The sequence below is a fragment of the Urocampus carinirostris genome, chromosome 6 (genome assembly GCF_059441175.1).
Source record: "Urocampus carinirostris isolate Australia breed hairy pipefish chromosome 6, RoL_Ucar_1.0, whole genome shotgun sequence".
In the NCBI taxonomy this organism is placed as follows: Eukaryota; Metazoa; Chordata; class Actinopteri; order Syngnathiformes; family Syngnathidae; genus Urocampus; species Urocampus carinirostris.
The window spans coordinates 28767304-28782031 of NC_142354.1; the positions used below are offsets into that span (position 1 = coordinate 28767304).

General features: G+C 38.0%; 1 protein-coding gene across 4 annotated transcripts in view; it reads right to left on the reverse strand.

The window, feature by feature from the left end:
* The window catches only part of rargb (retinoic acid receptor, gamma b), a 107596-nt gene that overhangs the window by 78588 nt on the left and 14280 nt on the right, over positions 1 to 14728 (reverse strand). The window lies entirely within an intron of this gene.

Sequence of the window (14728 nt, forward strand, 5' to 3'; positions counted from 1 at the left end):
CGACATCTCGTAGCCTCAGCAGCTCGTTGGATTAAAAAGAAATTTATCAATTAATTCGGACTTTGAGGAAAGTCAGAAGAATGCAAAGAATTGGTGATTACCAACGGGTGCTCCCTGGATTGTCGTCGTGTCCGGGAATCGACTGAGGTGTCGAGAGAGAAAGCCGGAGAAGTTGCAGGTCTGGGCAAGGCTAGGCTAACAACTCTCTTGAGACACCCCTGCGCAGGCTGTATTTCAACAATGCCAGATCCATTCCCCTTGAAACGGATGACCAGGAGCTACAACTCGTGGGAAACCGCTACATTCGTGACTCTTGTATTTTAATCATCACAGGGACTTTGCTGAAGTTGCGGTTACCCGATGCTAACGTGAATCTAGCCAGCCGCTCCATAAATTGCTTTCTTACTCTGAAAGAACAAGTCCTCAAATTTTCGTTGTACTTTCATGTAAAGATAATAAATCAGCAATACAATTCTGTATTCTGTTTTTATTTTTAGATGTATTTTGTTACAGTCATGTACTCTTAGTCGATAACGATGTTGTCTCAAGGTAAGTTTGCATGTCACTATGGATAGGTTCACACAAAAAAAACTAGCACAGAAAATACACTTTTCTTTTAAAACTGAATATCACATCGATATTGCAATACAGGTCTAAAAAAAAAAAAAAAATCCCCCCCCCAAAAAAAAATAGTGCAGCTCCAGTACAAGACGTTTTCTTGAACCCAGGCATGGTGTATTGCAAAAGTTAATTGTACAAATAAAAAACCCACAATTTAGAACACTTTTACCATAAATTTTGTGCTCATGTTTGCCCCAACTATTTCCCATGTTTTTTTGTTCCTGTATGGTGTGGTAATAGTCTGTAATAGTCTGTGGTCTGTCCATATCTTTGAGACTTCTTGTGATTAAGGGCTATACGAATAAACATGATTTCACTGTAATAAGACTTGCCCCCTCCCCACGCACTGCCTACCATTCGCTACTGGTGACACACAACCTAGTTATTGTGCATTTAAGCTGCCTCTCTGATTTCAGTATTTTAGTTTGAGGTTGTAAATACGACTTTTTGTACTCAGTGCTTAAGTTGGTGCCAAGGTAACTGTATTGAGTTGTACTTCAAAGGGCCATATAAACATACCAACTCCGCTTAAACAACATGATTTGAGGTTTGATTCTGGCGGACTAAGGTTTAGGAAATTCACCCTAAGCGAAGGGGGAACAGGAACCAAATATATGGTGCAAACTTTTAAAAAGTTTTTAATAAGTAGCAGGGTAATTCACCATGTTGTAACAACGTTTGTTAAATGAATTTGAAACTTTTCTACTCGCTGACACCATCTTCTGGCTTGAGTTTTTGTTGCAGCTTCAGTCAAGCTCCTTTTGTGGCGTGTGCAAGTATGTGCATTTCTTAGATGTGCTTGAATATACTCTTCTTGTTTCATCTGTTTTCATGTTTTGGGTGTTTGGGTTGGTGTTTAGACTGTACTTGAAACAGACCTTTTCTTACTTTCACCATTTTCATGCTACTCTCACAACATAACATGGGGAAGAACATTATATCACTCATCAGCTGCCCGTTCTTGCTTTCTTATGTGGTGCGTGTTCCACAAAGCGTTTCTAAAAGTAAGACAAAAAAAAAGGAAAAATAAAGATTCTTTAAACTCAGTTGGGCATTGTTATTACATATTTAATAGAGAAGCTATTCCACTTGCAACTTTTTGAGGACACCTCAAAGGACGCACCCTACCTTTAATAACATCTTACAGTACTCGTTACCGAGAAAAGGAATGACCACGTTACTCACAACATCGGCCGGGGCTGGATGGCACGCGCAAACATAAGGGCGCGCAACAGGGGGAATGCACAGGCTGCACTAACTCGAGCAAAACTTGCACAGAAATAGCACAAAGGAGCTTCAGTTGGGGGGAAAAAAACTCCCAAAAGCGCAAAAGAGCTGACACAAATATAATCACGCCCACACGTTCACTATAAACACTTTCCAGGTCCCAGAGCTTGGTTTCGAACATGCTTACACACAAAGGACACACTGTCGCGGCGGGGGCGAACATTGGCGAGACGATGGGGTACAGAAAAAAATCGGGGTAAAGGGAAGGAAATGGGTGACACTCTTGGTAGCTCTTTTCGGGGTGAGCAAGTTTACCCCGTATGTTGGGAAATGAAAGGGGTCCTTTCAGTGAACGCTGCTGGCCAAAAAAAAAAAAAAAAATCATACGCTCGCGTGGAAATACAAACAGGCAAAAATGAATATTAAAGAGCCGGCACGTATTTGTTGTTTCTGTGCAGGGTGAAAAGGGCGTACATGTGCATCCAATGAAACGGCGAACTGCTCTTCCCGTACTTACGCTCCCCAAAAATCCAACCATGATGTCACCATGAACCTGTTGTGAACTCGACACTGTCAACTACTATTACCATCTCCCTCCCTCTATTTTTCTTTTTTTTGCACTACCTCTACGGCCTTCCGCTCTTCATCTATCGCCATGCAACACTGTCTGGATGCATTTTTCTTCTCAACGCAAATAGGCTCATGTGTTCCCCCTCCCCTACCCAAGACACAAACCGCTCACAGCCATTTGGACCGTCTCAACTTGAACAGGGACAGTTTTAATCAGAACAAGCTGGCATATTTTGGCCGGGACCGCACTTATGGTAATTCAATCAGAACAAGAAGGGGGGCGTAAAAGGGGCACGCAGAGGGTAGGAGAGTGCGAGGAAGGGGGAAATAAGAAAAACAGAAGGAGAAAAACGGAGACATTAGGTGGGTTGGGGCGGGGGGTTTGATCCACACGTGGGAATGATTGTCTAATGACGAAAGATGCGTTCAAGTGTGGTCGTCCGTGGCTATGCCGCTGATTGGAGGGCACCGAAAATAAAAGGATCATGATCAGGGAGGGATCGTGGCAGGTAATTGGAGGAAAAAGGAAAGACATAAAGATCAGAACGCTGGTGGTTCCTAACAAGGAATTTTCCAAATTGAGGTATTGGAAATTTGAAAGGCTTCCTCGCTCCCTGGAGCTGAACGTCGCATCTCGTCATACAGACAGGAAACATTTAGGTGGTCAAAAGCTCCATTATAGGGAAATGATTTAAACAAGGCCAGTCAAAGAGTGGTGAATACATTGGGGGAATTGGGGAGGGGAGGGAGGACTTTTTTTTTTAATAATTGCTAGCAATATTCTCATAGCGAGTTCGCTTCACAGAGACCAGCAAAAAGGATTAAAAATGCTATGGTGTGTCCACCAGGCCTGTATTTGGTCCTGACACTTGTACCATAGACCAGGGGTGTCCAAACTACAACCTGGGGGCTATTTGCTGCTGTATGGAAGATGCCAAAGGTCCCTTAAAACAAAGACTATTGTCAGCGCATAAAAATAAATTATATTACAAAAATTATATTTCTATTATATTTCCTTATTCTCATTTTTGCATAATGTTGCTGCTAGTGTCATTGCACTATTATCAAAGCACAATTTTTTGATGCATTTACAACTTAGGCCAGTCCACAATAATTTATTTAAAATATTACCTATAACTATTTATCCCATTCTTTTTATTAGTTTACTTTTATATTCATGCAATTCCAGCCATCTTCCGGCAGTGGTCAGGGTCACCCAGAACTGGTTGCCAGCCAGTCGCAATATACGCATTCATAACAAGGGACAACTTGGAGTCATCAATCAACCAGCCATGAATGTCTTTGGAATGTGGGAGGAGACCAGAGTACCCAGAGGAATCCTGAGCAGCAACGGGCAGAACATGCAAACTCCGCCTAAGTGTTATTATGCTGTATTAAGTAAAAACCACTGAACCCAGTGGCACCAAACTTCAACTATGGAAAGAATAAATTGCACACCCTATAGTTGACAATAATTGCAGTATGTTGAAAGTTTAAAGCCAAGTTTCCAACGCTAAACTTGGTGACTAAATTAGACAGGCAACGCTTCCATTACATTTTAAAAATTACATAAACAAGGTAAAAACTTTTTTTTAAAATATGCTACATCAGGGGGTCTCCAACATAGTGTCCCCTAAGACTACCTGAGCAGCCTGCAGACTGGTTCTCTTAATAGTCACGCACCAATGGCCACAAAGTCTCGCACCAATGTTAATATTTATTTTTTGTTAATATAATTTTTTATTTTTTTATTTCAGATCAGACATGCCATTGACTACAGAGCAGCGCGTAGAAATCATCTTATTGTCTGGTCGTGATGGTGCGTTTAGAAATGGCTGTTTGGTTTCAGGTTCAACTCGAGGAAGATTGGTGCGTGACTTTGTGGCCACCCTGTATAATGGGTCATTGTGATATTCTGGGAAATTTGATTTCAAACTGCCATGATGTTTACTGGGGAGCTGAGCCCATTTAAACCATTAATAATTATAACTTAGTAATAACATAGAAACGACATAGTAATATGTTATTCTAGAAATGCATGTCAAACTGGTAGCCCTTCTAGTCTGAAACAGAAAACTAGTCCTCAGCTTTAAAAAGGCTTGTGACCCCTTTTCTACATCAAACCGATTCATGCTAAGCAGAGATGGATGCTGAGAAAGATGTCACACTCGACCATGCACACTCCCTTCACACAGCAACAAACTGTTTATCAATGACTGTCGGTGGCATGGGTGAATACCCCATACTCATTTAATTTATTGGCCTTGATGTCTCAATTCGACTAATGAAGAAACAAAAGTAGAGGCAAGAAGTCACAATGTAATGCCACAGTGTGACAGAAGCTGAAGACTTCGGCACAAGACTCCCGTCGGATTTCAGCTTCACAAAGTTACAGTGGATGAATAATGGATGCTCGCCCCTAGCAGCCTCACCAAATATTAGAATTCCTCATCACCCTTCCGGGACAAAAGTAGATCAAGCCAAATGCAGAGACAGCAGGGATGTGGCGCTCGGCCCCTCTCGGGATAATGCGACACCTCAGCACAAGAGGCTGCCTGTCAACCAAAACGTCAGCATATTTTAACTTCCTAGTGCATGCAAAGCCTGCACAACTGCCCAAAAATGTGTTTTTCGTCCCCTATTCAGACAAATTAAGGTCACTCTTGTCACGGTACTTAACTACTACAATTCATTACATTCATTTGAAAGATTTTTCATACCCCTTTTAAGGCCCACTTTTATGTTCTGTTTGATTAGAAATATTTTTTTAATATTTTGTTTTGTTTTGTTAATTTCTTATCATTATTTTTTTGTTTGTTGGAAAACATTTTGGATTAAAAAAGCAATATTTTAAAAAAATTAAAAATTTGAGCAAGGGGCTGGGAATCCCCTCCTCTGTATCAATTTCCCAGAAAGAGTCAAAAAATGTGAATGTGTTCTTAGCTACAGCCACCTCCCACTAGGGGGATAAGGCTCCAGCATATATATCTATTAGAAGCAATATTTTAAAAAATTGGGGATAAAGTAAAAATCTGTAAAATAAATATTTTGAAAAAAATCTGAAAAAGAAATTCTGAGAAACAAAAATTTCAAACATATTAACACACAAAAAACAGGACTGTTTTTTTAAAGTATTTTTTTACTGATCTGCTTTCTTGAAAATAATTTATGTTGTACATATTTTTATGATATTTTAGTTCTACTATTTTGGAATAGGTTTTAGTTTTATTTAAAAAAAAATGGCAATAATGCAATTGTACAATCATAATAAAATGATTCCTCCGGAAAAAAATCTTAAACTTAAAATATTCTATAAAAAAAAATCAATAAAACATACATTAAAAAGCACAGATATTATATATTTATATATATATATATATATATATATTCTGAAAAACAGAAAAAATACGCAGAGGAAAAAAAAAAATCAAAAAATTAGAAAAGTGTTTAATAAAAAACGAAAATCAAACACTTGTTTTTTTTTTAAATATAAAAACATGATTCCAAATCATTTTAATAATGTGCTTTCTCGAGAAAAAACAATCAGTTATATTTTTGGTGTTTTTCAAAATAATTCATATACACATAATGTATGTCTAGATTTCCGGAATAGTTTTGATTTTCTTATTAATCAAATAAATACATTTCAATAAGCAAAAAAAAAAAAAAAAGATTCTGAAAAAATAGTATTATCTAAAAAGAGAAAAATATTAAATTCATCAGAACGATAAAGATATTCACAAACACAAAAAAAACCCTTCAACAAACTAGTCAGAAAAACAAAAATGTTTTTAAAATACAATTGCAAAATAAAAGCGATCCAACACAACAACCGTTGTTTTTATTTGATCCTGTGAGGGTATTGGAAATGTAATGACATACTTATTATTAAACTATTATTGCCATTTATTATATCGTGTACCCCTTTTTTAACCTGATCTGACCGATATGAAGGACTAAAGAAACATTTAGCTTAGATATGCTATGATTGGTTTAAAACACAGGTGTCAAACAGGCGGCCCGCGGGCCAGATCAGGCCCGCTAGGGGATTGAATCCGGCCCGCGAGACAACACTCAGAGAAGCGCAAGAGAAAAACAAGCTGCAGGTTGAAATATGTCAACTTGATGTTGCCAAAGCCAGGTGCCTCTCACAAAGACACTGTACTTGTATTTATTTTTCTCTCTTTCTTTTCCACCCCTTTTCTCCCACTCTGTCTCTTCCACTCTCTGTGTCTCTTTATCTCTTTCTTTGTTGCTCTTTGTCTCTTTCTCTCTCTGTGTCTTTTAACCTCTTTTGCTCTAACCTCCTTTTTTCCTTTTCTTTCTCTCTTCATACCCTTCGCGCTTTCTTTTCTCTTTCTTCTCCTTCTGTCTATTTCTCTTTGGATTTCTTTCTTCCTCTCCCTTTTTTTGTCCCGCACTCACTCACGACTTTTTATCTTTTGTTTCTCACGCTCTCTCCCTCTTTGTCTTTCTTTGTCCCACCCTCTCCCCTTTTCCCTCCCTCTTTTTCTTATTTCTTTATCTCCCTTTTTTTTCTCTTTAATCTACTAGTCCGGCCCCTGACAGAATGTTTGTTCTATCGTGTGGCCCCCGAGTTAAAATGAGTTTGACACCCCTGGTTTAAAAGGTTGAGTACAATTTATCTTGCTTGGAATGGAGTATTATATTTCCTCCTTCTAAAAGCACTTTTGACATTCTTGCAAAGCTACAAAATGTTTTTCTAATTTTTGTCAATGACATCCTCATATGGTACTACACCTTTTATTTATGCAGGTGTTAAGAAAATATTGGGTAAGGAAGGCACATGCACATGAAACGAGATCTAAGTACACGACATTACATACAATATATGCCAGAAAGCATATGTTACTGGAACATCAAAGACCACCAAGATGTGACTCAACCACAAACAACCTCATAATCAAAAGAGCACTTTTAACGTTCTCTCCACGGACTATGTCAAACAGATTTCTGAAACATATCTGATGAACATACAATGTGCTTGGAAGTGTTATAAGAAAAATAAATTCTTATAAGGTAGGTGTCGATGACATCCATGTGACCTTATTATGAAATAACGATTGTTTGCTGCACTACAAAGACAAATAATTAAAGTTCAAATTACCGATACTATTGAATCAAGCAAACACTGACATCTAGCGGATATTTTTGAAGAGACGCATGTGGGCATTTTGGTGAAATTGTAATATCATGTTTAAACCACTTGGAGGTGCTTTTGTATCACTATTCCATCGAGGAATATTCCCACAACAGTTTTACAATAATCGTTTGAAGGAAAATACAGACAAAACATAATAATAAATTAAAAAAAACAAAAACAAATAAATAAATAAAAAACACTTGTAGTCAGTCAACGAAGATTAATGCAAGGTACCCAAGGTCGGGTGGAAACATTTGTTGAGCGCCACCAGGCTGTACTTGCCCAATACACACCACAGGAAATGGTGGGCCTTCGACCCTAGTGGTTAAAGTATCCATATATCATGTAAAACTTAAATATATTTATTGCAATTCATTCATTTTCTAATGCATTTTGTCGTTGATTTTGTTTTTATTTACTTTACTCTTTATCATTTATGATTTTCATTTGTCACAGCAAAATGTAATTCAAATTAGGAGGCAGCCAGGTTGTCTGAGCTTTTCAACTATTGGTTAATCATCCATCTATCCATTATCTGCACCGCTTATCTTCAGTAGGGTTGTGGGGGTGCTGGAGCCCATCCCAGCTATCTTCGGGCAGTGGGCAGGGGACACCCTGAACTGGTTGCCAGCCAGTCGCAGGGCACACAGGGATAGACAACTCATTCGCTCATTCACACCTAGGGACAACTTGGACCGTCCAATTAACCTGACATGCATGTTTTTGGAATGTGGGAGGAAACCGGAGTGCCCGGAAGAAACCCACGCAAGCACGGGGAGAACATGCAAACTCCACATAGGAAGGTTTGATCTCATGACCTCAGAACTGTGCTGCACAAGTACTAACCACTGCGCTGCCGTGCTACCCATTGGTTAATCAGTAGTGAACAATCAGCTACTACATCTATGAACCAATACGAGAAAAGCTCAGTTGGACCAGACCCATCATTTGAATAAAAGTCAATGTGCTTGTTTAAAACCTGAAGTGGCAAACTTTTACCAAAACAGAAATTGAATGCGATCATAGTAGTGGTTTATTTACACACAAAGATTTAGTCTCGTTTCAAAAAAAAAAAGAGAAGCCGAAAACTGAAATATTAGTCTCAAGTCAAGATTTTTGGTTTGTGTAAATTTGTACACGACAAACTACATGATATATTACAGAACAAACTACACAAGAAATCACACGACAAAATACACAAAGAAAAAAATACAGAAACAAATACATAACAAAATACATAATAACTATAATAATAAATTGCATTTATGTAATTTATTTAGTAACCTGCAAACCAGTTCTGAAAATAGCTTCCTAAGATTGGGTCATTGGGATTTTCTGGGGAATTTGATTTCTAACTGGCATGTTTTAGTGGTTGACGGAGTTGACGGAGCCAATTCTACCTATTCGATTCAGAAGAGCCTATTTTAACGCTACTATTAGTAACCTGGTAATAACAAGTCGTTTTAGAAATGCATATCAAAAAGGTAACTGCTAACCAGTAAAAAAGTAGCTCTCAGCTTCAAAAGGTTGGTGACCGACCCATGTGCTACACTAACGAAAATTGACAGCAATTTCCCTGCGGGGATGAATAAAGTATCTATCTATCTATCAATAAATACTCTTATTGTTTTTTTTTTGGTTTGTTTTTTTAATAAACTGCGTGGATAATTGTAGTTAATTACCTATCAATTGATTCAGTGTCCTATGTTATTGCATACCTGGCAACTTACATTTTCCCCATATTTTATACGTATAACAATTTTTGTACGGGATTTTTCAAATACTGCAACATATAATAAGCAGCACTGAATTTACTGCAAGTGGCGAAAGAACTAAGAAAGATGCTGAAAGAAGTTTTATTTATTCGGTTGACACTTGTTATACAAATCTGCTTTTATCGTACATGGTCTGTCTTACTGTGGGTAAATAGATGCTGCTTTATGTTTGTAAGGTTTATTGTTTCTAAATAAGGATATTTCAATCGTTTATATTGGGGAGCAATTGGCTGAGGTAGACAAAGTATGCAATCCATTATTTCAGAGTCCAATGGCATTGCTATGTAAATGAAAACCTACTAACAAAACACGTGCATTACATGGATTTCGTTACTCGTGACTGCGTAGGAATGACCTTTAAACCAATTTTGTCGTTCCCAGATCACATTCTTCGTTGACTTCATCTCTCCAGAATACATTCGAGCGGATGAAAATAAAACCACACTTTTTGAACAGCCAGCTCGTAAAACAACGTGACCCAGATTAATAAAACCCAATACACCTGCCTCCAAAGGGCGGGTTTTTTTATCTTGCATCGACGATTCGAAGCACATTTGCTGTTTTTTTTTGCCCTCTTCCTCTCTTTCTTACGGATCTCATGTTTCCACAAGCAGCTTGTGACCTACATTCGGGCGGTGGCAGCCAATCTTGGCTTGATACACAATCTGCAGAGAGCAGGAACGTGACACGGGTGGGGGAGGGGCGGGGGAAGTCACGCTGAGCACCGCCCACCACGCACGTGCAAGGCCGTGACGACGAAAAGATCGTGTACGTGGAAACAAGACGCACACTCGGTCAAATTGCCAAGTCTGTTTGACACGGATTCCTCTTGGCGCGCGATCGAAAACACGTTCATTCATAAGTACGGGAACGTTAGAACAGAGGCTTTAAAGATGAAGTAAAATAGAGGAAAATGTAGTTGCACAAATGCACCCCAAAACATTTGTTTCCTCTTGAGGGATATGACCAAGATAGATAGATAGATAGATAGAACCTTTGAATCAGAATACAGGCTGTACAATGACAATAAATTGATAATATAAAGTTGTTTTCATGATCCTTGAAATTAGAAACTAAACTGGGATTAGTTTTTTTAAAACTACGATTTAACCTGTGTTTTGGCTGAATAGAAACTAGACATTTAAAGGCACACTGCGTAGTATTTAACCACTAGTTAGAATAGAATACAATATACCTTTATTGTCATTGTTAATAAATGGGTTGAACATATCGTGAGAACGAAATTGGGCGTGGCACTCCAGTCTCACATTTAACAGTGAGGAGAAAAGGAAACAAAGAAGATTAAGGAGCAAAGAAGATAAGGTTATAATTTACACAAAATAAAGGAACAAAGAAGATAAAGGTTATAATTTACACAAGAAATGTGGGCATGTAGGTTGTTACATACAGTTTTGGGATTGTTGTCTTGTGTCCTGTATTGCGGAGTGCAATCGAGAGTGAGTGCTACAAAACACTTGGAAGAATACTAACAACAGAGACTCAAGGTGACCAAGATGCACCATTTTTCTCCTCAATTTTATGCCCAGTCTCTTTAAAAGTTTATTGGTTTTGGGGGGTACCCATAGCAGCAACATGCTGGAAAATCATGTCAGAATCATGTCGGAAGAGCACCTTCAGTGACAGACTGCTGTCACAGTCTTGTTCCACGGACAGATTGAGGAGATAATTTCTTCCTCATGCCATTAGGCTCTTTAACTCCACCGGGGGAGTAAATGCCCACATTAAACCACACCCACACATTTGCATATTACCCTATTTTTATTACAGTGTGTATTTTATGTAGCACTATTAAATACTCTATATCAACACGTTACATTGGGTATTTATGTATTATATTCCTTTTCCTTCATTATTGTTTTATTTTCAACACAAGGATACTGCTGGAAGTGTGAATTTCCCTACAGGGATGAATAAAATATCTATCTATCTATCTATCTATCTATCTATCTTCCTCTCAGTGAGCCTCATGTTATGTTATACAACCAAATACAAATGTCTTGACCTGAGAGTATTTTTTTTAAATGAAGCATGTTTAATTTGTCCTTATTTTTCAAATCAATATATCTAATAAATTATTTGTTATTTTTGACGACTAAAGGACGCTAAATATATACACAATGCCCCGTTAGAGTGAGCAAAACGATCAGTTGGTGGAACAATATTTTTATTCATTTACTCATTCTAGCTTAAGCTCAAACGCCTTTATAAAACAAAATTACTCAGCTTATTATCGGGACTTTAGCTGATTAGAATTCAAGATTTGCATCTATATTTTTTGTCTTTGTTTAACTGATGATCAGAGTTCGTAACAAAATTATGAGTAACAATTTAATTTCATTATCTCATCTCATTAACTATACCGCTTATCCTCAGTAGGGTCGCGGGGGTGCTGGAGCCCATCCCAGTAATCATCGGGTATTGGGCAGGGGACACCCTGAACTGGTTGCCAGCCAATCGCAGGGCACACAGGGACAGACAACACACTCGCTCATTCACACCTAGGGACAATTTGGACCGGCCAATTCACCTGAAATGCATGTTTTTGGAATGTGGGAGGAAACCGGAGTGCCCGGAGGAAACCCAGGCTAGCCCGGGGAGAACATACAAACTCCGCACAGGAAGTCTGGAGCTGGATTTGAACCCACACAGGAGGTTCCCAAGACATGAACTGTGCCGCACATGCGCTAACCACTGCGCCACCGTGCTGCCCTAACAATTTAATGTTTTTCCAAATTCCCTAATATCGGTCAGCTTGCAACATGTCTGTTATACTTTCACAAATTTTTGACCAGTTTTAGTGTTCCCTAAAATAAAATCTTGGTGAGCGATGTTCCTGGCCTGACTCCGCCAATTTTCTTTTTAAAATAATTATTATTACATAGAATCTATTTTTCTTATTTTCACCATTCACAAAGTTATAGTTTTTTTAAATAAGTTAATTGAACTATTTTTTTTTTCGTTTCACAGATGAACAGAAATTAAATTAATTATTCAAATATCAATTGAATAGATTCTATTCAAGAAAACTAGCCATTCTAACATATGCATAATGTGCATAATATCTTGCCCATGCAGCATATACTGGATAAAAATAATTCGATAAAATATCAAGGTTCCTTCAAAAATTCCTTTGCTTGGATAAAAAGAAGTCCTTTTTTTAGAAAGGCACTCAAAAGGCATATTTAGAGTACCTTTTTTGGAATGAGTTAAAAAAAAACAGCAGCTATTTTCGAAATAATTATCGACCACATTGAACATGTTAAACAAAAACATATTTTAGACTAATGGTCGTAACCACTGGGGTGCAGTCCGGTACCGGGCCATTTAGTACTGGGCTGCATCGGGAAAAAAAGGCCTTTTTTATCTTATGCCATATTTTTTCAGCACGTTACACTGAGAAGGTTTAACAGTAGTTTATCACTGTAACTAATGAGTAATCAGCAAACAAATATTGCTGACCTAATTTTCTCCGCACTGGATGAAATGGGAATTTAACCTGGATCACAGCAACTAAAGCTCCAAATCCCTACTACTGGTTCACTTGTTTGTAGATGACAAAGGAAAAGGCAGTAGATTGTATCACATCACATTATTTTCAGACACGGTGCCATATTGCACAACATTGTAATGGAGCATTATGGGAAAAGATTCACCTGAAACAACTTTGTAACGTGGTACTGTAAGTAAAAAGTGTGATGGCATCTACATCACCAGTGTTCTAGTGTTTACACACAGGATTTGGGCTTATTATTATTATTAATTGTATTCTTGCCGCATAAAAATGCCTTGAACAAGCTGAAAGCAGACCTCTACAACAAATATGAAGAAAAGTTTGAGGTCCTTAACGTCAAAATGGATCAATGACTGACTGACTGACCAACTAGACTGGTTTCATTGGATCAAGATTTACTTTTGGCTCTTCTGGTAGAAACTAATTGAACACTAAATTGAGACATGATCAAAAATGAGGGAGAGATGTTAAGGCAAAAGATTAAGAGTTAAAGGAAAAAAACAATGGTAATATATATTTTCATTACATGATTATGCCGATTTTTATTATTATTTTTTCTTTTACAAAGCTTTCATGATTATTTCTCTTGTTTGATGATAAAATGTGATTTATGTTACATAAAATGTAATGTAGAAAGCATTTTGATTTTCATGGGGACAGGACCAAGATAAGCTCCAGCTTTTTCCTGTCCACCCTTTTTTTCCTGTCTGTTTTGTCAATGGTTTTTATCTAAGCTGTTAAAGTTACATGCACTATAACCTTGTATATGATGATCAGTGGAAAAAAAATAAAAACGTCAATCAATCCCAAAAAAATCAATTATTGTTATTGAGTCGTGTTTATTTGTTTAGCTCTTAATCACAAGGCGTCTCAAAGGGCTGCACAGACCAGAGACTATTGCCGACTATTATTACACCATCCCCCGATCTAAAACCTACATGAGGATAAGGAAAAACTCCAAAACTTCAGCATGAGGTAAATGAAAAAACCTTGAGAAGGTAATCCCCCTTCAGGATGACCAGGGTGAAATGGATGTTGGATTAAAAAAAACAACAACAATAAAAATGTAATTAAATATAAAATAATCAGCACAGCGGGGCAGTGGTTAGCACGTGTGCGGCACAGTTCTGAGGTCATGAGATCGAACCTCCTGTGTGGAGTTTGCATGTTCTCCTCATACTTGAGTGGGTTTCCTCCGAGCACTCCGGTTTCCTCCCACATTCCAAAAACATGCATGTCAGCTTAATTGGCCAGTCCAAATTGTCCCTTGGTGTGACTGAGCGAGCGAATTGTCTGTCCCTGTGTGCCCTGCGATTGGCTGGCAACCAGTTCAGGGTGTCCCTGCCCACTGCCCGAAGATAGCAGGGATGGGCGACCCTACTGAGGATAAGCAGTGCAGATAATGGATGGATGGATAATATAATCAAAGTAAAATATGTAAAAAAACAAAAAAATCAAAAGCATATTATTTTATTACTATTCATTTTATTATTGGGCCGGGCCGTGTGACGATAGTTAGATATTGTCCGTGGTACAGAGAAGGTTGGTGACCACTGTTTAATAATATTTCTGGGGACTAATTCAAGTTTTAAGAATTATTACCCTTATTTAGTGTTGATGATGACTGTCTACAGTCTGTTGATGCCCTTGCAACATCAATTTCAGACTGGTAATCCTGGAAGAGGGCATACCCGTCAAGGTTTTTTTTTTAAGTTTCCTTAAAATGGGATTTGAGTTAGTTCCCTCATGTAGATTACAGATAAGGGGATGTGGTGATGGTGGTCCGTACAACCTTTTGAGACTTTTTTGTTATCAAGGACTAGATCTCACCCAGTCAAA